Source organism: Podarcis gaigeae (genome assembly GCF_964106915.1).
Source record: "Podarcis gaigeae genome assembly, chromosome: 6".
NCBI lineage: Eukaryota > Metazoa > Chordata > Lepidosauria > Squamata > Lacertidae > Podarcis > Podarcis gaigeae.
Window position 1 is genome coordinate 16947741 of NC_139682.1, and position 22783 is coordinate 16970523.

General features: G+C 42.5%; 1 protein-coding gene and 1 long non-coding RNA gene across 3 annotated transcripts in view; one reads left to right on the plus strand and one right to left on the minus strand.

Moving 5' to 3' along the window:
• Positions 1-3492: 3492 nt before the first annotated feature.
• LOC310847285 lies at positions 3493-10604 on the minus strand. Its single transcript, XR_014565762.1, has 2 exons — positions 10405-10604; positions 3493-3733 (listed from the first exon to the last, which is right to left on the minus strand). It is a non-coding gene; the product is annotated as an uncharacterized lncRNA (long non-coding RNA).
• A 10716-nt stretch (positions 10605-21320) lies between these two features.
• The window catches only part of ZNF217 (zinc finger protein 217), a 33183-nt gene continuing 31720 nt past the window's right edge, over positions 21321-22783 (plus strand). The window contains exon 1 of one of the 2 annotated variants that reach the window (XM_083744161.1): positions 21321-21657. The gene's annotated coding sequence lies outside the window, so the exon portion shown is untranslated. Of the gene's footprint in view, positions 21658-21979; positions 22214-22783 lie in introns of those variants that run through there. The other variant, XM_083744162.1, reaches the window with a different exon arrangement.

Genomic DNA, 22783 nt, shown 5'->3' on the forward strand with positions numbered 1-22783 from the left:
GTAATTTACCACTCACAGAGCTATAAGTCCCAGCATCCTTAACAAACTACAGTTCCCAGGATTCTTTGGGGAGGGGGCAAATGTGCTACAACTGTATGGTATGTATGCAACCTTAAATCAGGCAGGTTACCAGTCAATAGTTTGCTTTCTGCCATCTGGTTCTTCATAATTCTCAGGAATCCCACTGCCTTCCTAAGACCAGATGAAATTGTCTTTCCAAAACGTCAAAGGTGACTAAAAAACACTAAGACTTAATAACTTCAAATAAGAAACAGAGCAGTAAAACCCATGAAAATAAAGCCAAAAGAACACCAATCAGCAGATGGATTCTCCCAAGGGCTTTATGATAATGTCAAACATATGGGTACAAGATGGAACCCCACGGCACCCCATCAGCCAAAGACTCTGGAGTGTGTGACTAGGCTTAGTTGTAGGAATCATGGGTTTTCACTTTAGGATTCTTTTCTGTTCCTCAGTTGTTGCATCCTGTGTTCTGGATTACAGAGACTGATCCTTTTGAGGCTCTCAGGTAGACAGTCCTGGCATTTGATTCCCTTTACCATCAGGATTATTCTTTTGTTAGCTCGAAAAAGCCTGCTTGGTTTTCCCCTGCTATCTCTAAATCTCAGATACTTTGAAAGAAGACATTACTTTAGGAAGTGTAGGGTGCAGAACACTTCAGTAGTAGACATGCAAATCACACATCTATACACCAGTTAATATGATATGCAAAATCCCTAACACAGAGGTTAAACTCTGCATGCACAGTTCCTTCTTCTTGCAAAATTCTTTCTGCCTGTTAAATGCCTTGATTGTGAGCAGGAAAATCTCAGCTGCTAAGTTCCTTTATGTGGGAGTTGCTCTCAGCTGTTATAGCAGTTTCAGTTATACTTTCATGGTGAATCATTTGCTTCTGAAGCTTGCAGCAAGTCACGCAATTCCCCAGACTCTTATTTTCACACTAGCTTTATAATGCGGGGGGGGGGGGGGGGAGAGAATTGCTTGCAGCAATACTCGTGGCATAAAGCCATAAAGTGATCAAAAGACATAAGTTAGTGTTTACACACACTTGTATAGTCTTGTTTCCCAGTCCTTTTGTCCTTTTCTCTAGACCAGGGATAGGTAATTGGATCTGGTCAGAGGGCCGGATCCAGAAGTGGCCAACACTCTGTTGGCCATTTTGACAGGTGCACAGCACTGCCCATCTGTCAATCACCTGACAGAGCAAGATGCCAGGTGACTGTAACTGCAATCCGCAGCTGCAAAGGAAGAGTCATAACACAGGATGAAAGCTGACAATTCTGCCCTCTTGCAGGGCCACTGTCACTTTCAAAGAGCTCTTTCACAAGTGACAGTAGGATGGCACTAAAGGTTTGTGCTCTCATTTACTCCGCAGTAAACCTTTCCTCCCCTTGATTCTGAAGCCAGTTAGTAAACTGACCACAACAATTTCCTTTTTTAAAAACTTAAAGAAAGCTTAATAGAATATGCAGTGTCACACTGCATCTTGTTGTGTTTATTATAAAATCAATGCCACTCAGTGCAACATCCTGCGGGAACATCTGGATGGGAAGTTATAGGTAAGATGGAAGGAAAATCCAGTGCATTCTAGAGCAGGTGAGCACACTCTGGAAACATTTTCACAAAAAGCACAGTCGAACTCTAGGCACATAAAAAATGAGTGCAGCAAAACAAGACTGGTGAGCTACAAAGGACTCAGAACAGAAAATCAAGTTTGTCCCTGGAGAAAAAGGAACGGCTGGAGTGCAGAATAGTGTTTTCTCATACATAATCCTAATCAAAAGTCTGTGCACAAATTTGTGAGCTAGGAACTAAGTATCCAAATGGGAGCCCGCGATTTGTCTGGATCAGAGCCAGGGTCCTTTGCCATGAAGCACCAAGGGTGATCCACACATGGAAACTGGTTTCTAAAGTCTTTCCAGCCGCAACCTGAAACTCGTTTTGCACCTAGCATGATCTAATCTGATTGTGATCTAATCTAATTAACCCTGAGGTGCGTGCTGTACTAAAGGTTATACAGAAACTTCATATTCAGGAAAAGAAGTGACTGGTGCTTCTGACTTATTCTTGAAACATATTAGGCCTCATTAAGAAATGTGAGGGCGTATAAAGAATACGTTTCTTCAGCACCTTTTGCGGGTTTCGTGGTTTCACTTCCCCAACTCTTCACCCGCCTTCACTCTTTTGTTTTTTGCATGCATGCAGGTGTAACAACCCTCAGAATTCCAAGGAACATGTCAGTGGATCCTAATAAAGGTATTTTACCCATTGCTACTGGCTTTCTTTTGGAGCCTCATGGGCAAAAGACACAGAAACACACACACACATCCTGCAGCGAATATGCTGACATTAATACTACTAAATCAACAATAGCTATTTTAGGGAAAGGGTGGTAGCTCAGTCTCAAGAGCATCCGCTATGTATGCAGAACCTCCCTGGGGAGGGGGGTTGTTCCTGAATTAGCTTCTCAGTTCCAGGTGATGATTAGCACTGGCAGAGCAGAGTCTGTGTATTCCTGGATAGACACTACAATTTTACAGAAAGCAGGCTGGCAACTCTTCAACTCCCCAAACCCAAATAACATTTTGAAAGGTCCTTTAAAAAGAAAAACGAATGAGGAAGGAGAAATAAGATTACACCACTTTAGCCCAGTGCTCAAGTTCAGCTTTTCAACCACAAGACACTAAATTCCCAACCCTCTGATATTCTTAGCAAAAAGGAAATACTTTGCCTCCAAACTAATAATGCAGTATGAGAGCTGACGATTCTGCCTTCTTGCAGAGCCATTCTCAGTTCCAAAGTGTTTTTTCACAAGTGACCCCTTTGTAGCACCGTAGGGTGGTGATAAAGGTTTGTGGGAAAATATGCTCTGCTACAAGGTCTATAAAAAATACAGGAAGCTTGCAACAGGAAGCATTTTCAAATTCACATTGTTTATAGTGCTAGATAAAATTTAGCTGCATCTGCTAAGGATGCCTTTTCTCAAGGCTGGAAGCCGGTCTTGGGAGATCCAAAAGCAGCCAATCTTTTGAACAGCAGACTGGTTGTGGTATCCTTACAACAAATATGGTGGTTCTTCTCTGATCAACAAGTTTTAATGCAAATGTACCATATTTCTCTTAACTGATAAGAAATAAAGTCAGTTTGTGAAAATCAATTATGCCCACTTTAGCTTCAGGCTGTGTTCCCCTACTTTTCCTCTTCCTTAAATGGGCAAAATCAATACAGAATCTTGTAGCACCTTAACAATAAAGGCTGCATTCCAGAGTGGGGGAGTTAATTTGCAAATGGGGTCCTTGAGATACTGCAAATGCGTCATTAGCAACAGGTTTGCATATTTTTACTTATCAGATTTTTCCTGGAAAGAATAGAACCAGATTAAGGTGAGGGGGGTACAGACTCTGCAAAAGCAACCCCCCCCCCCAAATGTTTGCATGACTTGCACTGATCCCACAATAAACACCCAGGCAGAAACATCCTAACATGTTTTATTATGGAATAACTGTGGACATAAAGATGCTCCAAGACTCTTTGTTGATTTTGCTTCTGGAAGTTCTTAAAGGGCCAATATGCAACAGAGGACGAGATAGTTGGACAGTGTTATAGGAGCGACCAACATGAATTTGACGAAACTCCAGGAGGCAGTGGAAGACAGGAGTGCCTGGCATGCTCTGGTCCATGGGGTCATGAAGAGTCGGACACAACTAATTGACTAAATAACAACAAAAGGGAGGGGTAAAAGGGGGAATTTGACCAAACTGCGGGAAGCAGTGGAGGAGAGAGGTGCCTGGCGTTCTCTGGTCCATGGGGTCACGAAGAGTCGGACACGACTAAACGACTAAACAACAACAACAACAAAAAGGGGAATGGGAATGGCAGCAAAACAAAGCTCCACTACAAATCAAAAGGTCCTTTCAGGCCATCACTGTGTTTGGGTGGGATTCAATTACATACCAGCAAATTAAAGTTGTACAAACTATTCCCCATGAAATCTGCTCCCCCCCCCCCACCCTGGACTTTTTGCAATAAGGGAAATGATGGGAAAAAGGCAGCGTTTGTGCAATAGCCAGTGTCATCTATCCTCCCTGAAACAAATGCTCAGTAAACAATTTGTCTGGAAATGGCCTCAGAGTCATATACTCTGCATGAACCCAGTCATATACATCTGCATGAACCCAGTCCACTCCACTGTGTTCAATGCAGGGCAGTATTTAGCTAGCTGCACTCCTCTATTTTTGTAGCCTCAAAGGCCCAGTAGCAGTCCTGTGTGGCTAGCAGATGGGTGAGTAGCTTGACACTCCTGCGCTCACCCGGAGGCAACTGCTGCACTCTCTGCAAATGAGCAGGGAAACTGCACATTACAAGCCTTTTATTACAACCAGATTGTGAAAGAGATGCAGTATCAGCAGCAGTAGACAGAGGCCACATTCACCCTACACATTTAAAGCACTATGATACTACGTTACACAGTCATTACTTCCACCAAAGAATTTTGAGAACTAGTTTAAGGGTGCTGAACATTGCTAAGAAAACCCTATTCCCCCTCAAAGAACTACAGTTCCCAGAGTAGTTTAATAACCAGTCTCTCTTTCCAGGGAACTCTGGAAATTGTAACTCTGTAAAGGGAATAAGAGTCTCCTAACAACTCTCAGCACTCTTATCAAACTATACTCCCCAGAATTCTTTACCATGACTGCTTAAAGTGGGATCATGGTGCTTTAAACGTATGGTATGGATTTATTTTTGTTAAGTGTATGCCGCCTGATTATAAATAAAAACCCTCAAAGGATGGGAAAGGATGATTTCAGAAACTGGTGCAGTCAATGGGTGCAACTTCCTATAAAAATCCTTTGCCTGATTTCCGTCTCGTGGACAGCTGATGAACTCTCATCCCCCCCCCAAAGGGTCAAAAGTCAAAAGGTCAGCTGGAAGATGGCAGTTCATTGCATGGCTGGCGGGAAGCTTCATGGGGGTGGCACTCACAGAATTTCCAGGAGGCTGATAACAGAAGGCCCATGACTTGGGAGATTTCCCAGCAACTGCTGACTTTCCCCACCAACCCCACCTAAGGGAGACAGAGTTCCTAAAGGCAGCCATTCATGATGCCATGCTGTAAAACCTTCAGAGAAAGGGATTTTTTGTCCTGTAATAGTACACATTATTACTACTACTACTACTACTACTACTACTACACTACTACTATTACACTACTATTACTATTCCCCTTTCTTGAAGTCAGCCAAGCCAAGCAAAATGACTTTAGTTAGTTAGTTACATATTTCTCGAAGTGTTCACATCCTACCTTTCTATCTGGTCAGCACAACCCACAAAATTAGCAAAACAATATAATAAAAAATAATAATAATATGGAAAATAAAACAGCCTAGCAGACAAAACAGGGATGGGGAGCCTTTTTCAGAGTAAAAGGGCTGAACTTCCCCCATGGATAACCTTCCAAAGACCGCATTCCACTGGCGGACTGGGTCAGAGGCTGATATCATGTTGGAGAAATACAGTAAATACCTATTTGTTTAGGCTATGGTGCAGAAGGACCTAAGAAGAGCCTGTTGGATCGGGCCAGTGGTCCATCTACTTCTGTTCTCACACCAGATGCCTCTGGAAACCATGCAAGCAGGAACTGCGTGCAGCAGCACTCTCAAAGCCTGAGGCTTCCAGGACCCAGGGCTAGCATGAGGCATTTTGGCACCTGGGGCAAACGGTGCCCCTCCCTGCCAGGGAAGAAAGGGTGAGTAAAGAGTCATAAGGGCCAAACTCTCCACAATTTTATTGCAGTTATTAACTTGCAGTTCTGTAAGCATGCAGAAAGTCAACGAGCCGGTCACTGAAGTAAAATTTTATTGAAAACACACAAAACAAAACAAAACAAAACAAAACAAAAATTAAGTAAGTTGCCTCTATCTATACCAACAAAAGTGGGAGGTGCTAAGAAACCAGTGTGGCTGCATAAGGAGCTCACGGATGAGCTGAGAGTTAAGAAGGGCATGTATAAGAAATGGAAGAAAGGGGAAATCACAAAGGAGTGCTGGGCACAAGCTAACTAAATGAATTTCAGTAGGGACAAATGTAAGGTTCTGCACTTAGGCAAGAAGAACCAGATGCACAAATACAGGATGGGGGACACCTAGGTTACTAGTACTACTTGTGAAAAGAATCTAGGGGTCTTGGTGGACAACAAGCTTAACATGAGGCAACAGTGTGATGCAGCAGCAAAAAATGCTGATGCTATTCTACGCTGCATCAACTGAAGCATAGTGTCCAGATCAGGGGAAGTAATAGTACCACTCTATTCTGCCTCAGTCAGAACACACTTGGAATATTGTGTCCAATTCTGGGGACCACAATTTAAGAAGGATGTTGACAAGAACGGGTGCGGACAAGGGCAACAAAGATGATCAAGGGCAGGGGTCGACAACCTAAGGCCCATGGGCCACAAGGAGCCCATGGGGGTCATTTTACCAGCCCACGAGCCCCCCCAATCAAACTGGCCACTCAGCGAGTCCCAGTGATCTGCACTAAACCGGTGCATTGTGGCACGGGGACTTGCTTCCAGGGTGTTGGAAATCGCGTCTGCACATGCACAGAAGCCAGAAATCGCATCTGCGCAGATGCAGACGCCAGAAATTGCGTCTGTGCAGATGCAGATACTGGAAATCTCACACGCACCCAATATCTGGCCCATGGAGGAGGCCACGTGGCAGTGAACTGGCCCAGGCAAGGTAAGCCTTGCCGACCCCTGATCAAGGGTCTGGAAACTAAGCCTTATGAGAAGTGCTTGAAGGAGCTGGGTATGTTTAACCTGGAAAAGAGGAGACTGAGAGGAGATATGATAGCCATCTTCAAATATCTTAAGGGCTATCACATGGAGGAGGGAGCATGCTGGTTTTCTCCTGCTCTGGAGGGTAGGACTTGAACCACTAGCTTCAAGTTGCAAGAAAGGAGATTCCGACTAAACATTCAGAAAAACTTTCTGACAGCAAGAGCTGTTCAGCAGTGGTACAGACTCCCATGAGAGGTGGCGGACTCTCCTGCTTTGGAGGTTTTTAAGCAGAGGTTGGATGGCCATCTGTCATGGATGCTTTAGCTGAGATTCCTGCATTGCAGGGGGTTGGACTAGATGACCTTTGGAGTCCCTTCCAACTCCAAGATTCTATGAATCTATCTTTCTTCTCAAGAACAAACCCTGGAAGCTCATGGAATCCAGTAACCAGGCCTGCCTTTAACAATCTCTCATGCTAATAGGCCATTTTCAATAGATCTCCTTTTCTTTTGTTATGTGCACAATCTTGCAAACAGCACATTTTTGCCATACTGCGTTCCAAAAGGTTAAAAAGAGATCCTGGGTTTTAAAATATTTTTGCAGTACTTTTCACAGGACAGAAACAGCAGCTTCAATTAACTAAGAAAGGAATAAAAGAAGAGTAAAATATTACCGGTAGTTTCAAAAGAAATAAAAACTGATGCTGCGACCAATCTTTTTTACCCTGAAACTATGGACAGCAAGAATGTCGAATCCTCTAGAGAGTTAAGTGGGAGGTGGTCATTCTGCCCCTGCAGAAATGAACTGGCATACCATATAAATTTTAGCTACAGTCCAGAATCACAGAATGCTTAAAATAGCACTATGCAATGCATTGTTTTTAGCTTTTACATTCCTCACCCTCTAATATGTTGTGTAGCACAAACACTGTTTCTCAGTCACTGGACAACGCCCCACTGGGTGACACTACAATATGTACCTGAACTCTACATGTGTACAATGTGTATCAAGGCTTCCTCACCCCTCCCTTGTTCTTTAAAAATCTAGGCAGCCACAGTAGGTCAGAAGTACTTGGATCACAGCCCAAATCAGATTAAATTTTCATCACACTTCTTTGGCAATAAATGCCACTGAATCCTCAGTGAGGATTACTTCCAAGTAAATGTGTTTAGTGCAGAAGTGCCAAATACCGTAGTTTAAATCCTGTTACTTCAACTAAACTGGGCTGTGAGTTATGTTCTGTCTTCAGTCAATTGCCAATTCATTCAAGGATGTGTTTTATTATTTACATTAAGTGCCTGAGATTTCTTCTCCTCCTCCTCCTCTATTTCTCTCCCATAAAATGTGTAGTGCTTAGAAAAGGAGACGGCATGGGATGTTTTAGCGCTGCCAGATCTTCAGGTCTCACCTGAAGTATCCAGGTTTCCCGGGCCCTCCCCAGGTGGCAAGTGGAAGGCTTAACTCTCCAGGTGAGTGGAAGTCCCTTTAATTAAATAATAATAATAATCAAGAAGACTGTGCATGCAGCTTGCAAGCTTCAGCCCAGCAGAAACTAGCCGCCAATTCTAGCATAGACATCTTTTTTTGGGGGGGGGTAGGTGCTTGCCCTCCTTAGCTCACCTTTCCCAATTAGCCTCCATCACTGTTATTTTACTGGGGCACCCCATGAAGCATGTCAGAATGGCTAGTTGGCTGAAACTCCAGGCGACGGAATGAGGAATTCAATTCAGTTCACATTTAAAGCTTAATTTGTCATATTTCAACTTTTCAAAACAAAATGTGAACTGAAACACAGTCATCCTTCAAAATCTCTATTTTTCCAATGCAGCTTCTCCAACCAAATGACGTTAACAAAAATGCACCTATTAGGGGAAAGTGTGCCTAAAAATGAATGAATATATTAGTGAAAAGAACATACAGAAATGTTATATTAGTAAAAAGTTGTTTGCGAAAATATGTGCATCTGTCAAAACTGCATACAAAAATGTGTCCATTAGGAGAAATTCATATTAAAATGCTCAATAATTTTCATGAGAATTTATTTATAGATTGTTACAGAAATGTGGAAAGATTGAAAAGATGAAAAACTGAGAGAACCAAAACTGACATATCCTTCCACACCTATTCTCCCTTCAGCATTTTGCAGGTTCTACTTGTCTTTGCTATCTTTGCCTTAAATAAACAAATAAATTAAAATTATGTTAGTATATACTGGTGATTTGGGAGGGACCTCAAAATTGTGCAATAAGTGACTATGAGGCCACTGAGAGATGCGGGGGAATGGAATGGATTATCTTGGAAAAGGTTATGACTGAACCCTGAACAGGTGACACCCATACTGCAACATTTCATTGCAGCTACCAACTTATATTTTTTTCTGAAACAAAACAGGAAAAGTCATTTAGAAAAGCTACTTTCCTTTTGTGGCTAATTGGCTTCAGCATTGTTAAACAGCTCTACATTTCAAAACAAACAAACAAGTTCTTAGCTTAGGAGTTTACAAATTTGGAATTCAATTTCTTTTTACTAGGCTCTGAATGGGGTGGTTTTTTTAGGGTGAGGTGGAGAAAACTGAATGGGTGTCCTAAGAATCTAAAATATCAATAGGGGCAAGGATTTTATTGGCTAAAATTATCCACTAATCCCACTAACAAATGTTTGAGAATAAGAGAACGGATTGTTTCAACCAGATTTGCTTCTTCTTATGCAATAACATTTCTTCATTTACCAGCCTGTCTTCACCTTTATATTTTAATGCTCCAAAGCTGATACTCAAGCTGTCATTAACCTCCATAGGAGCAGAACAGGTTTTGGATTTTTGTGTGAAGCAGTCAATGTTCAAAACTTTGTTTAGCTTTCTTTTAAAATGTGAAATATTTTCTTCCAGCATTATTTCTGGGTGAACATGAGCCTACACATTGCTTCACCTGAAAACAATGGACAAGTAATGGAGAAGGGAGAATTATTTTATCCCTTGTTTCTGTTTGTAGATACAAGAAACGCTGGCCAATGGCATTGAATGCCGTTGAGCAGTGCAGAACCACTGAGGATACTCTGTTAAAATACATCATTGTCTAGTATAAATATAGGCATGCTCCATATGGTAGTGTTGCACAAAAAGGATATAAGCCCAGATCTGAAAAGGTTAATGAACTTCTCTGTAAAATATAGCTGCAGATCTTTTGCATAATTCTTTGGGAAGTGTTTGTTCAATTATGGGCCGCATTAAAGGTGCATCTGGTAGAAATAATTTGCATATAATTGATGGATGTGTTGTACGTTTTGTCTTAGATCAGTGGTTACCAAACTCCTCACCCCCACGTGATTTTTCTGCCTTTTGTATCAATTGCAATGTGCTATGGTAGATGCTGTATGATTTTTTCAGTGTATTTTACTGCTTCTTTTATTTCTTATATTGTATGAGAATTCTATGTCCCGCTTGCAAGTTTCCCACAGGCCATTGTGAGAACCGGATGTTGGACTACACGGGCCATTGGCCTGATCCATAATGCTCTTCTTATGTTCTTACATAAGTATTAAAATAAACAATTAAAATACAATTGAAAATCAATATTATTGCTTAATGCAGACATGCCACAGCCCACCTGAATATAGCTTGAAGACCACTGGTGGTCCACAGACCACAATTTGGGAACCCTTGTCCTAGTTCAATGAAAGAAAAAGCATATAAACGTAGGCTAAAACTGTTCCTGTATTGCTTTAAACCACCAAACTGGTGCATTATTAGAAAGATACCTATTTTAATCAGGAAAAGGGTTTTAGCAAACTTGCAGAGGCAAAAATATCAGCATGCACAATAATTTTAAGACTATCCAAGTGAATATTGATACTTTGAACTTCTTTATTCTTAGAACTATCCTAACAGCGCCATGGGGCGATCAGAGTGAAGAGTTAATGATGTATTGAAAACAGTGTTGGCTCCTGCTGGTCATGGTGACAGGGCTTCTTTTGAGGGGAGGGCAAGTCCTGGGGAGGGGTCTGGCCAGCCTTATTCTGTCCCTTAAACACCCCATTTTGGGACCCAATTCTGGCTAAATTAGTAGCTTTCCATATACAGTGGTACCTCGGGTTAAGTACTTAATTCGTTCCGGAGGTCCGTTCTTAACCTGAAGCACCACTTTAGCTAATGGGGCCTCCTGCTGCCACCGCGCCGCCAGAGCACGATTTCTGTTCTCATCCTGAAGCAAAGTTCTTAACCTGAAGCACTATTTCTGGGTTAGCGGAGTCTGTAACCTGAAGCGTATGTAACCCGAGGTACCACTGTACTCTGGTGGAGGTCCTGCCTCTGCAGCAGCAGCAGCACAGTCTTCCATCAGCAGTGCTTCATACTAGCCCCCACTCCAGCCATTAACATCCATGTGGGACAGGATTGCTCTCTAAATCAGATTATCTGGCTTGGATTTGTTTATTTACTTATTTTTTTTTTTTAAAAAACACCAATTATACAAAGCAGAAACGGAATGAAGCACACACTTGCTGACCCTGGTAATCCTCAAACTTTGGAATCTCTTGCAGGAGCAAAGCATTTTTTTAAAGTCTCCTTTTTAAAGCCAATGCACTGGCAGAGGAAGTACTAGAAGGAAATTTATCAGCACCTTTGCAGTTGGCTCTGCTGTAATGAGCAAACAAGAAATAACTCGAATGACTCCCCTATCAGCTGTGAGAAGAAAGCACGTGACAATCATTAAACCTAGAGTACATTAGACTGTACCACTGCTGCCAAAATTTGATAACTACATGTTTGTAAAGTGTACAGCCCTTTAAAAACAAAGCATGGACTTTCTTCCACAGTCCACACATTTTGTAAAAGACAGAGATGATTCAAGGAAACTACAGAGGGGAGGAGAACAAGAATTCTGCTGTACGTTACAGGGGGGTCAAAAGAGAAGTGAACAAGTTGGTGTAATGGTTGGCATGTTTGTGATTACTTTGGGATCCAGGTCCAAATCCTGTGCTGCCATGAAATTCACTCACCAGAGGGGGGTCTTCTTGATAGTTCCACTGTCCTTAGAATCTGGGAGAGTAGACCCAAAGCTGTGAAATTCTCTCCCCACAGCAAATTCTGAAGATGCACCTCTTTATCCTGGCCTTTGATCATTGAGATGTATATTTTTAGGACCTATCCTGTTCTTGAGATCTTGTGTGTAATTTGTTTTAAACTGTTTTTAATGTTGTGATTCAAAGTCTTGTGACCTGCTCTGGAACCCTAGGGTGGAGGAAAAAATAATGGTAATAATAATGATAATGATAATAATAATAAATCTCACTGATTCTACCTTTCAGGGTAGTCGTGAAATAGAAGATCTCTATTGCACTTCCTTTTTATTTATAATAAACTAAACAATAGTGATAGATCTATGAGAATAGTGCTGTGGTGAATTTTTTTCCTGTGGGGATGGTTGGGGGACCATTTCCCAGCAATTAATTAAAAAATTGCATTTGAAAATTATCAAATGGGAGAGAAAATTACGGTCGGGGAAGGATATTGCTTTTATGTGTTTATCTTTGAGGTAGCTGGGAGGTTTTGTAATAAGGTTGCTTTAAATGGACGGTGTGGATATGACCTTTCCTTCATCCGACACATCACCTCACCAGAGGTCTACGTTCTGCACCCTTCCCACAAATCAAACTTTTAGTGTGGCAGCACTCACACTTTGGAACTCCCCGCTTATTGATATCAGGTAGCGCCTCCACTGTATTCTTTTTAGCACCTGCTAAAAACATTTTTACTTAGGCAAGCCTGCCAGAAATGTAGAAGCTATCATGTGTTTTAATCTGGTTTTAGTTGACTGAGTTGTTGGGGGGGAGCGGGTTGATGTTATATATACTTGGTTTTAACTGCATATTTTACTGATAATTTTATTGTTATATTTATTTAATTGGGGGGCAAACAGTTTTGAGGTTCTATTACAATTAAGCAGTAAATAAATGTTGTTAGAAAAATATATTAACAGTGGTACCTCGGGTTAAATACTTAATTCGTTCCGGAGGTCCATTCTTCACCTGAAACAGTTCTTAACCTGAAGCACTACTTTAGCTTATGGGGCCTCCAGCCGCTGCCGCGCCGTTGGAGCACGATTTCTGTTCTCATCCTGAAGCAAAGTTCTTAACCCGAGGTACTATTTCTGGGTTAGCGGAGTCTGTAACCTGAAGCGTATGTAACCCAAGGTACCACTGTATTTACCTTGGAGTTCAGAAAGGGAGTAAAAACAGGGCTAAAGCGACTAAAACGTTTGGCAAAGATGGTGCCCCCCCCCCCCTGGGATTGTGTGCGCAATGAAGAGTAGGTTGTTTTATTTATTTATAGAAGTATTTGTATACTGCTCTTCCCCAAAACATTAAGAGCTGTGTACAACAACATAAAAATATTTAAAAGCAATACAATTAATTAACACGTTTAAGTAAAGTGAATGTGAAGAGGGAGACAGAGGGAGGTAGCTGCACCCATGGGGCTTTTTTCACATCTGCAAGCATGGGCAGCCTGGTATGCTGCTAAGTCTTGGAGAACCATTCCCTGGAATGAAAAAAGCACAATCCACAATCCTGTGCCCCTTTGCAATGCTAAGGTAAACTCAAAACACAACATCTACTGAAATCCTAAAGCATCCTAAAAGTGAGGCAGAAAAATTGAGGACTTTTTTGTGTGCGAGGGAAGATAACTATTGAGTAATTGTAGGGCAGATTTTGGCACAGCATTCATGAAATTGTGGATCACATTCCAGCGGTACGGAGGGTTTTGAAAGTCCTACGCCTGTTTACTTATCACCACGGAAGAAAAGCATAATACAGAGGGGAAAGCAGTTAATCATGTGATTAGCTGATGGTTCAAGAATGCAGTGACTTGGAGCCTTCTCATTAGAGCTCTTGTCTACAGTTTTGTAAATGTAATCATGTGAGTCTATTAGTCAAATCTGCTACCACATCAAGAATGGCAAACTGTCTGCATAGCAATCACTTCCTGTAAACATACTACTGTGTATATCCTTAACAGAGGCAAAAAGAAAGAAAGAAATCTGCAGGACTCAACCAACCTGTGTTCTTGCATTTCCTTATTCCTCTTGCCACCGAGTTAACATTGAAACAGCTCAGAAACAAGCAAAGAATCCCCCAGTCTTCCTGAGAACTGCAAATGAAGATAATTTCTACCTAGAAGACTTTAATACAGTAGACTTCTCCAAACAGAATCCTGCCATCTTTTGGTCATACTAATAGGCATGTGAGATTAATTAACATAGGTATCTGGGGCAGAGTCTCTCTTTCTACACACACACACACACACACACACACACACAGAATTTCCTGGTGCAGCTGCAGAGTTCTGAACAATATGTTCTATGGAACTTTTGGAATAGGATGTTTTTACAATAATGGTCTTATATTTAATATATAAAGAGCACACACACAGGCACATTGTGACATTTAGTGTTCCTATCAGAACAATCCTAACCCCCAGGTATGCTGGCTGGAGGCAATCAGGACTGTGCAGAAATGCCCCACAACTAGCAGAGAGAAGCTCCCCGAGCTTAGCTTTAGTACCAGTGGTAGCTGGCATTAGGCTTTGTAATGTGGTCTTATGGGAGGTGGGACAGAAGTGGGGTTCTCTGGCGAGTCCCCAGTATCAGGGCCCATCCCCTACCATCTACATCAGCCTGGAAATGGTATAAACACCCCCCCCTCCCTGAAACTAGTGGCTCAGGGAAAATGGGTGGGTGGAAGTTCTGGTCAGCGCCAGCTGGCAAAACTTTGGAAGTGCTCAGCAGCCTCACTTAGGATTTGCAAAGTAAGGTGCAATACCAGTTCCAAATCAGTATTAATACTTAAGCATATTCCATTTACAGGGATGTGGGTGGCACTGTGGGTAAAACCTCAGCGCCTAGGACTTGCCGATCGTCAGGTCGGCGGTTCGAATCCCCGCGGTGGGGTGCGCTCCCGCTGCTCGGTCCCAGCGCCTGCCAACCTAGCAGTTCGAAAGCACCCCCGGGTGCCGCTTACTAGCGGGAAGGTAAACGGCGTTTCCGTGTGCTGCACTGGCTCGCCAGATGCAGCTTGTCACGCTGGCCACGTGACCCGGAAGTGTCTTAAGCGAGATGGGCGCGCAACCCTAGAGTCGGACACGACTGGCCCGCATGGGCAGGGGTACCTTTACCTATATTCCATTTACAGTTTTATCGCAATCGCTTTTATCCCAGTTTTAGAGGACCCTTAGGCAAGTTACTTATTTGTTAAAATATTTGATCCCCCACCTAATTTTGCTACCCTATGTAATGTATAAATTAGCACTTTAATACTATTTTTTAATTATACTTAAAAAAAATCATGACAATGGGCAACAACCTGTGATTACATAGGCAATAAGAAAGATATACAACTTGCACTACTAGTATTTAAGCAATACTTTTACTAATACCGTATACATATAAACCTTAAGGGGAGGAGAGGAGAACATGATTTTCCAGGAACATGATTTGTTTAATCCCTGTGAAACACATCAGAATGTCATTACATTCTATATAAATATACTAATATAAGTAATTAAATTTCCTTTGATCTTTCAAACTATAAACTGAAATTCACATATGCACTTATTGTACTTATGTATAATCTGAAAAGGGCAAGTAGTAATTAAAAATACCTATTAGTAAGCAGGACAGATAAGAAGTTTCTCCCAGCCCTTAAGCTACAGTACTGTTCTACTCTCCTGGCTTGTTGTTTTAAGTTGGAAGTGGTGGGCTGATCTGACAAATAACAGCACAAAGTTTACCCTCTCTGTCCCTTCTGTGCATAGTTTTTATTTATACTGAAGAAATAAGTTGCTGCAACAACTGTTAAAAGGTGGATACAAAAGGAAGGCAAAAGAAGAGAACTAGCATATTTGTACATATTGATGCCTCCCATGTATTAAAATGAGCAGAACTATGAAGCCCTGTACATCTCCATGACTAATGGAACCAATCAGCAAAACATAATGGGTGGTATTCAACTAAGTTTTACTCAAGAGAGAAATTAATGAACCTAACTTAACCTTATGGGGTCTACTCTGGGTAAAACTTAGTTGAATACCACCAAATAGGATTAATTATTGCATCAATGTGCTATCTGTGATATAGTTTAAGAGTGTATTAACAAAATCCCCTAACTTCTGAATATGTAAATTGCATATTTTATTAAACAGCAAAGCATGAGCAGAGGGGACTCTTCATCCTAGAAATGCCTTAAAGATATGTGGTGGCTTGCCATATGTAGCTCTGAACTTGTGTCCTTTAGATAGCTGGGGTCCTGCTCATTTTCATAAAGCAACTTACACTTCAATACCTGTTGGGAGACTGGTTGAATTATATATATTTATTTAGCAATAAATATAGTGAGAAGGTCAAAACCAGTGTATGTGTGATGTGATCTAGAGGAGGAAACTGCAGGCTGGAAATGCAGAGAGAGAGTCATGGCTGATTTCTGCTTGAATCCAAGACCGTGGCTATGGGAGAAACAATATCCTTTTGGCATTTTAATACTATGAGCCCCTACATCACATGCTCATATTGTATATATGTGTAAATAAACCATCATAAGGACACCATTCTTCCCAAAAGGAAATACAACCCCCAGGAAAGCACCTGGAACCCTTGGAATCACACACTGCTCAGAGATTGGGATGGCGTACAAAAATATGTCGGTCACCATAATGTGTTTCATCTATTTTAATGGAGCTACATTTTATTTTGTAAGAACTTGTAAAACTAGCTTGTTTTCTACCAAAATATCCAACCAGCAAAATTAATGAATGCACCCTCAGCCCAGGACTGTCACTATCCAACATTAAAGAACCAGGGAAAACACCATCCCTTCCTAAAATACATGATGAAACATACAGATTTTAAACAACATTTCCAAATTTGTTTCCTCAGTCAAGAACGCAACAACCTTGAGTCTTTAAGCTGCATGAAAGCCAAGGATCTCATGAATCCATGAGCTAAAACTTAAAAGTGAAAAGTATATAAGTGAGATAGTAAAATTATGTGGGGTTTGCATGACACTTCCTATTGACCACTCTGAATGGTGATTCAAAGCTGAATACAGTTTTCCAAGAACAGGTATGTCAGGTTTAATCCCCAGTGAACAATACATTCCATTTGCATAGTACTACTAACAGCAGCATTCGTTTACACCACACTACCCAAGTGATCAAAATTATGTGTGTCTTCTGAGTTTTGAGTCCATGTAAAGATATGCAAGCATAAACAAGGTTTCCATGGTGCAATCTGTAGCGTGCCCAAGCTACAACTTGACAAAGGATAACCCTGAAGCTTCCGAGTTTCTCCTTAACTCACATTTTAACCTCCAAAAGCAAGCAGGAAAAGGCTATGAAATGCTTAGTTGACACTAGTTATAAATTGCTAATGGAATGATAAACTGTATTTGCAGGAACAGGGCAGGGATACTATGGAAAACATTGCATAGAGGTTACAAGGATGAGCGCTGTGTTGATCTCAAAGCTAAGAATATAAAATGGTTCCCTTTTTTACTGAGTCACACAGGCTCCTTTTGTTCCTGTCTGAGGATACATGGTTGTGCCTCAATCATAGCCCCTGCCTGTGCCCTGTGCAGCTTCTCATACTGCATGGTTTAGTGCTGTTGTTAGTCCAAGGCAGTCCTCCCAAATTCAGGGGAGTACTCTTATCTGTCTACATAATTGCAGTTCCCAGCATTCTCTCTTTCTCGCATTCTTTATCACCCAAGATACTGTCACACTCCAGTGTTGCCAGATTACTGATATTAGATATTTATCCCAAAGCCTACAGATTATTGTTTTCTGATAGCTAGAACCTCATACACACTCACTCACCAACTTTAGTTTCCTTCTATCCCCCTCCTCTTTGTGGCCACAAGCTTCTCCCTGCACCTAAATAGTTTAAAGATTCTCCTCCTCCTATGTTCTTTTATATCTCTCTGTGGGTGGGGGTGGGGACTTTAACTTCTCATTCATCACTTCCCTAGCAGTACTGCGAGATCTACTGCAAATCCCTTGCTGATCTACTGCAAAGCTCCCAGAACTCTAGCAGTAGATTTTGATCTACATTCTGCTCTCCTCTGTAGGGCTTTCTCAGTGGTGACCCACAGGAGGTCCACTTCTCTTTTTCTTTTGCTGTTTCTCAAACAGAGGCAAATGTATATATAATTTAAAATCCATTGGATATTTGGGGAGCATAGTGTGTTAAGGGTTTGCTGTTTGCTGTTGTGTTACATACACCAAATTCTGGTTTTTATGTATTCCTTTTAGGTTTTTTATGCTAATTTTAAATTCATTTTTTGTGAACTTTTTCCTCCACTAAAGAGAGGAATGTAAATATTGTGGGTGGTTAGAGGAGAAAGAACACAGTATCAGAACTCTCCTTTGTCCCAGCTTGGAGCAATGTCAGTAGCAAACTAGGAAAAAATAACAGTCTCCAGCACATTCTCTCATGCAATGATCTTGCCTGAGTCTTCCTGTACACAAGAGGAAATTCCTTCTGTGCTGCTTTTTTCACTAAGAAGCCCTGAATAATTGTGCTAGGAGATCATCTGCCTGCAGCTATTCCTCAACAAGAAGTTTCCATTGCGGCTAGTCCTTATAAGAACTGAAATTCTGAGAATGGGTGTCTGAGATTGCTTTCTTCCTCCTCCCTCTTCCCTCCACATCCCTTTTTCCTTTTTTGTTGTGTCATCTGAAATGCAAGGCTGAGAACAGGGACTGTCTTGCAATAGACTCTTTTGGCTGAAGAGCAGGGCATCAATCAATCAAACAGTCTTATATATGAACAGGAATTGTTATGTATCTGGTAACACTGTTAAGAAACAACCTGGACCAGGGATGTGCAGGTGACAGGGTGGAGTTCTGCTCAGAGAGTTGTTGGCTCAGATCTCAGAAATTCCCACTGAATTCTGTTACATCACAGTATATTAGCAAAACCTCACAATGACTCAGAGTGTGCACGTTATCCATTAGAAATTAATGGATGACATTCATTTCTAGAGGGGGAGGCTATCGTGAGGTGCTTGGAGACAACATTCCAGTGCAGACAAAACATGCACACTCAGCCAGTGCCAGTGACCTGGTTGCACAGAGAAGGCCGCCAAAGAGGATAATGCGCTTTAATATGCAGGGTACATAGGCTGTGTACACATTACTGGCTTAAAACATAGCCAGGTCATTCTTTAGTTCTAATTTGGATTCAAGCTGGTCTGGAGGGGAAATGCCAAAGGGATGCCACTAATTTTTCAACCCGGAATCACATAACCTGAAGCATCTGTAGCCTGAGGTACCACTATACAGTTCAGCTGCCAGTCTGACAAGCTTCTCTATGTGGAACTGGGAGCAAAGTGCCTTATTTGGTTATTTTTTTTATTAAAATATTTCTATACCACAAATATTTCTATACTTACTACAGCAGTCCTGAGGCAGCATAGCATCTATATCATCATCACCATAGAACTGTAGTGTTGGAAGGGATAACAGGGATCATCTAGTCCAACCCCCTGCAATGCAGGAGTCACAACTAAAGAATCCCTGACAGATGACCATCTGTCCTCTGCTTAAAAACCTCCAATGAAGGGGAGTACACAACCTCCCAAGTAAGTTCATGCCATTATCAAACAGCTCTTACTAGAATACAGCTGGAAAGCACAGATGTGTTTTTGGTGCATCAAAACAGCTTCTATCTGCCTATCTGAGCTCTGGCCTTGTGGCTTCTAATGCCAGAAGTGAGCCTGGCTGGGAAAAATGTATGGGGATGGGCTGCTGGAAAAACGGGAAGAGTACAGCACAAATACCAGCTTGTCCTTTTAAAGTGCAGCCTCACCTTACTGAGTGGGTAGACATGTGTTCAAAGATCTAAAGCTAGGCAGTCATCAGGAAAATACCTGTCTTTGCTCTTTTTGTTTCATCCCCATATTGATATGTGTGGGAAAGTGTTAATGTATTCTAAATAAATGCAGCCTGACTGCCACATTTCCAAGATTCCAATAGGTAAAGACAGTAACAGTGTTGGATACAACATTACCGTAAAACACAGTCTTCCAAAACTGCACAGCTGCTGTTTATTGTTGCTCCAGTAGCCTTGGAGGACAGATCAAAACAACAATGCCTATTACCGGTATTTCAAATTTACAGAATGCTGCAGTTGTTGGGTGCCTGTTAACCTAAACTATGCCAAAGGAAGTCAGATAGAAGAAACAAAGTAAAATTTACAGTAGTGTCCTCTTCACTATTTAAAGAAGAAATTTACATGCACAGAGAGAAAAAGAGTTTGCTCAAAATGTACTTGCACTGATAAAGAAACAACTCAACTTTTGTTAATAACCTTAGCCACTATTCCAAAGCAACCTTGAAAGCTATTGTTTTGATTGATGAGGTACAACAGCTCAGGCCAATGCATAGCCTGCTCTAGAAATGTACTGCTCTATCTGACCAAATTGTCAGAGTAAGGAGTAAATTACAGAACTCCATTCTCCTCACCACAGTTGTGACCATTATTTCTCCTACATGTTGCTCAGTCCCTTTATTCTTGCTGGTCCTCCATTGTTTTTAAATTAATTCTTACACCACTTAAAATGCACTGAATAAATAGGGACACATTTAAAAAAGTACTAGCAGTGCCTTTTTTGATTCACATCCACCAATTTCAAACAGCACCATGCTAGGTTCTCTGCTGCATTGAGAGACACGCACCACCCCAGACAGGGATAGCATATTGTTTTGCTGCACTTTATGTGGCAGTCCAGAATTCAAATCTCACCCATCATGGTTGCCATCTATCTGTCTCGGGAGACAATGGAAGAGTGCGCTATCCGGGGTAAAGTCAAACTGCTGGCGAATTAGTGTGGTAGAGGATGTAGAGACCAACATGGGAGAAACACGTTATACTGCAGCTGGGGCAAATGAAGCCATTCTATTAGACAAACCTCTATCACTCAACCTGAGGACCTCATCTACCATTTAGAAATAATAATGCTAGCCTGCCTTACCGAGATAATGCGAGGCATTTCAAATGCTTAAATATTGTTTTATAACTATTAAATAATATATCAGAGGGCCAGAGGGTTGCAAGTAACGCTGGGGAGATCCATCCCAATGACCTGGATAAGTGACCAATAAGACATTAGTTTTTGGCCTCCCAGATGAATAGGGGACATTTACCCTCCCCCCGCAACATCTGGGGGGCAACGGTTCCCCACAGCAGGCCTAACTTACTTCACAAGGGTGTGAGCCTGTGAGGGTGCGGCACCATGCACAACTCAATGTGCCAGATTCAGGGGTGGGTGGGTAACTGAACATAGTGGGGAGTGGGACCAGTGGCGTAGCGTGAGGGGTGCCGGGGGGGGGGGCCGGCCGCACCGGGCGCAACATCTGGGGCTTAGGGTTAGGGGGCGCAAATCCACGGGTTAGGGGGCGCAAATCCATGGGTTAGGGGTGCAAATTACTTGCCTTGCCCCGGGTGCTGACAACCCACGCAACGCCACTGAGTGGGACAACACTGACCAGTAAATAAATATAAAACAAATGTATCTGCCTCCCAAAGCTAAACCGAAAGCATTTTTCTTGGCCTCATAACTTCCTCACTTCCCTTGTTCTTCATTCCATGTCTGAAATCTTTGGCCCTCCCCCCAAAACAAACCCACACATTTTCTCTCCAAAACCCTCCTCAAATTTATGGGGGAGGGAAGGAAGATAAATAGCATTACTCTTTGTTTCGGGGTTCGCTATAGCGCTTTTTCTTTGTCGCCACGACTAGTCTTGCCTGAGACTGCCCGCATCCCCACCGCAGAAGCGAAGCGACCTGCAGCCCGCGGAAGCCGACGCCACGGTAAATTTTGCTGAATCTTTTAAGGTGCCCCCTCCCCAGCCACCCAAGGCCCCTTCGTTGTCCTCTGCTCTCACAGACTAGGGAGGGGGGGGTCTCTCTCTTTCTGGAAACTTTCTTAAAATGCCCCCCTCTCCGCCCTAGATGAAAGAGCCCCATCACCAACAACCCCTTCTTCTCCTTCCCGCCCTCAGGCCCAACCGCTTTCCTTGGCGCGCGCGCGCGTGTGCCTTGATCTCCTCTGGCCGCGGCGGCCTCATCTCTCGTTTCCCTCCTCCGAGCTGTTTGGGGCTGAGGCGCCACGAGGGCAAGGGAAGAGCGGAGGCGGCCCTGATCGAGGGCTGCGGGGAGGCCGAAGCGCCCTGCCCGCTGCGGGGCGGACGACGAGACTGGGCCTAGCCGAGTGGGCCGCCATGGCGACAAGCCAGCTCCGCAGCTTGGGCGAGTCACTGTGCAGGGAACCTACAAGGCCACTAAAATACTGTAGCCCCTTTCCCTGAGGGATTTTGTGTGCTTGACTATGGGGATTATGGCTCGAGGGTCATTTTTCCTCTCGAAGGTGACTAGCCTTCCCCCCTTTCTCCAGAGGATGTGCCCATGGGCAAACCACTAAACGTTAGGCCGCGCTTTTGTAACCACTGCCCCGGGAGTAAATGCCATTGAACTCAATGGGGTTTTTTATCTGAGTAGACGGGGATAGGACTGTGTTTTAAGGATTCCGCCCCCACCCGCCCCCTGCTTCCATCCAGAGGGATTAAAATAACAGAATTACTGCCTTCAGAGCTGGCACTTTGCGTTGGGGAATTGTTATCATCCTCATAATCATTTATTAAATTTGTATTCCGCCCCTTCATCCAAAGATCACACACACCCCTACCTCCCACAAACACCTTTAAAAACTTTAGAATATTTCTTTCAGCCAAAGGCCCTGGTTATACAGAAACGTTTTTTGCCTGGTTCCTCAATATATGTTATAATCCCACTATTTTGTTGTTGCTCAAGTGTTTTTGATGAGGAACGAGGCATCTCTGGAAGGAGGTGTTGAGTTATGGGATTAGGGGTTTAGGCCGCAACCTTTGGGCGCATTCACCCACAAATCCCATTGTGTTCTGTAGGTTTGTTTTATTAA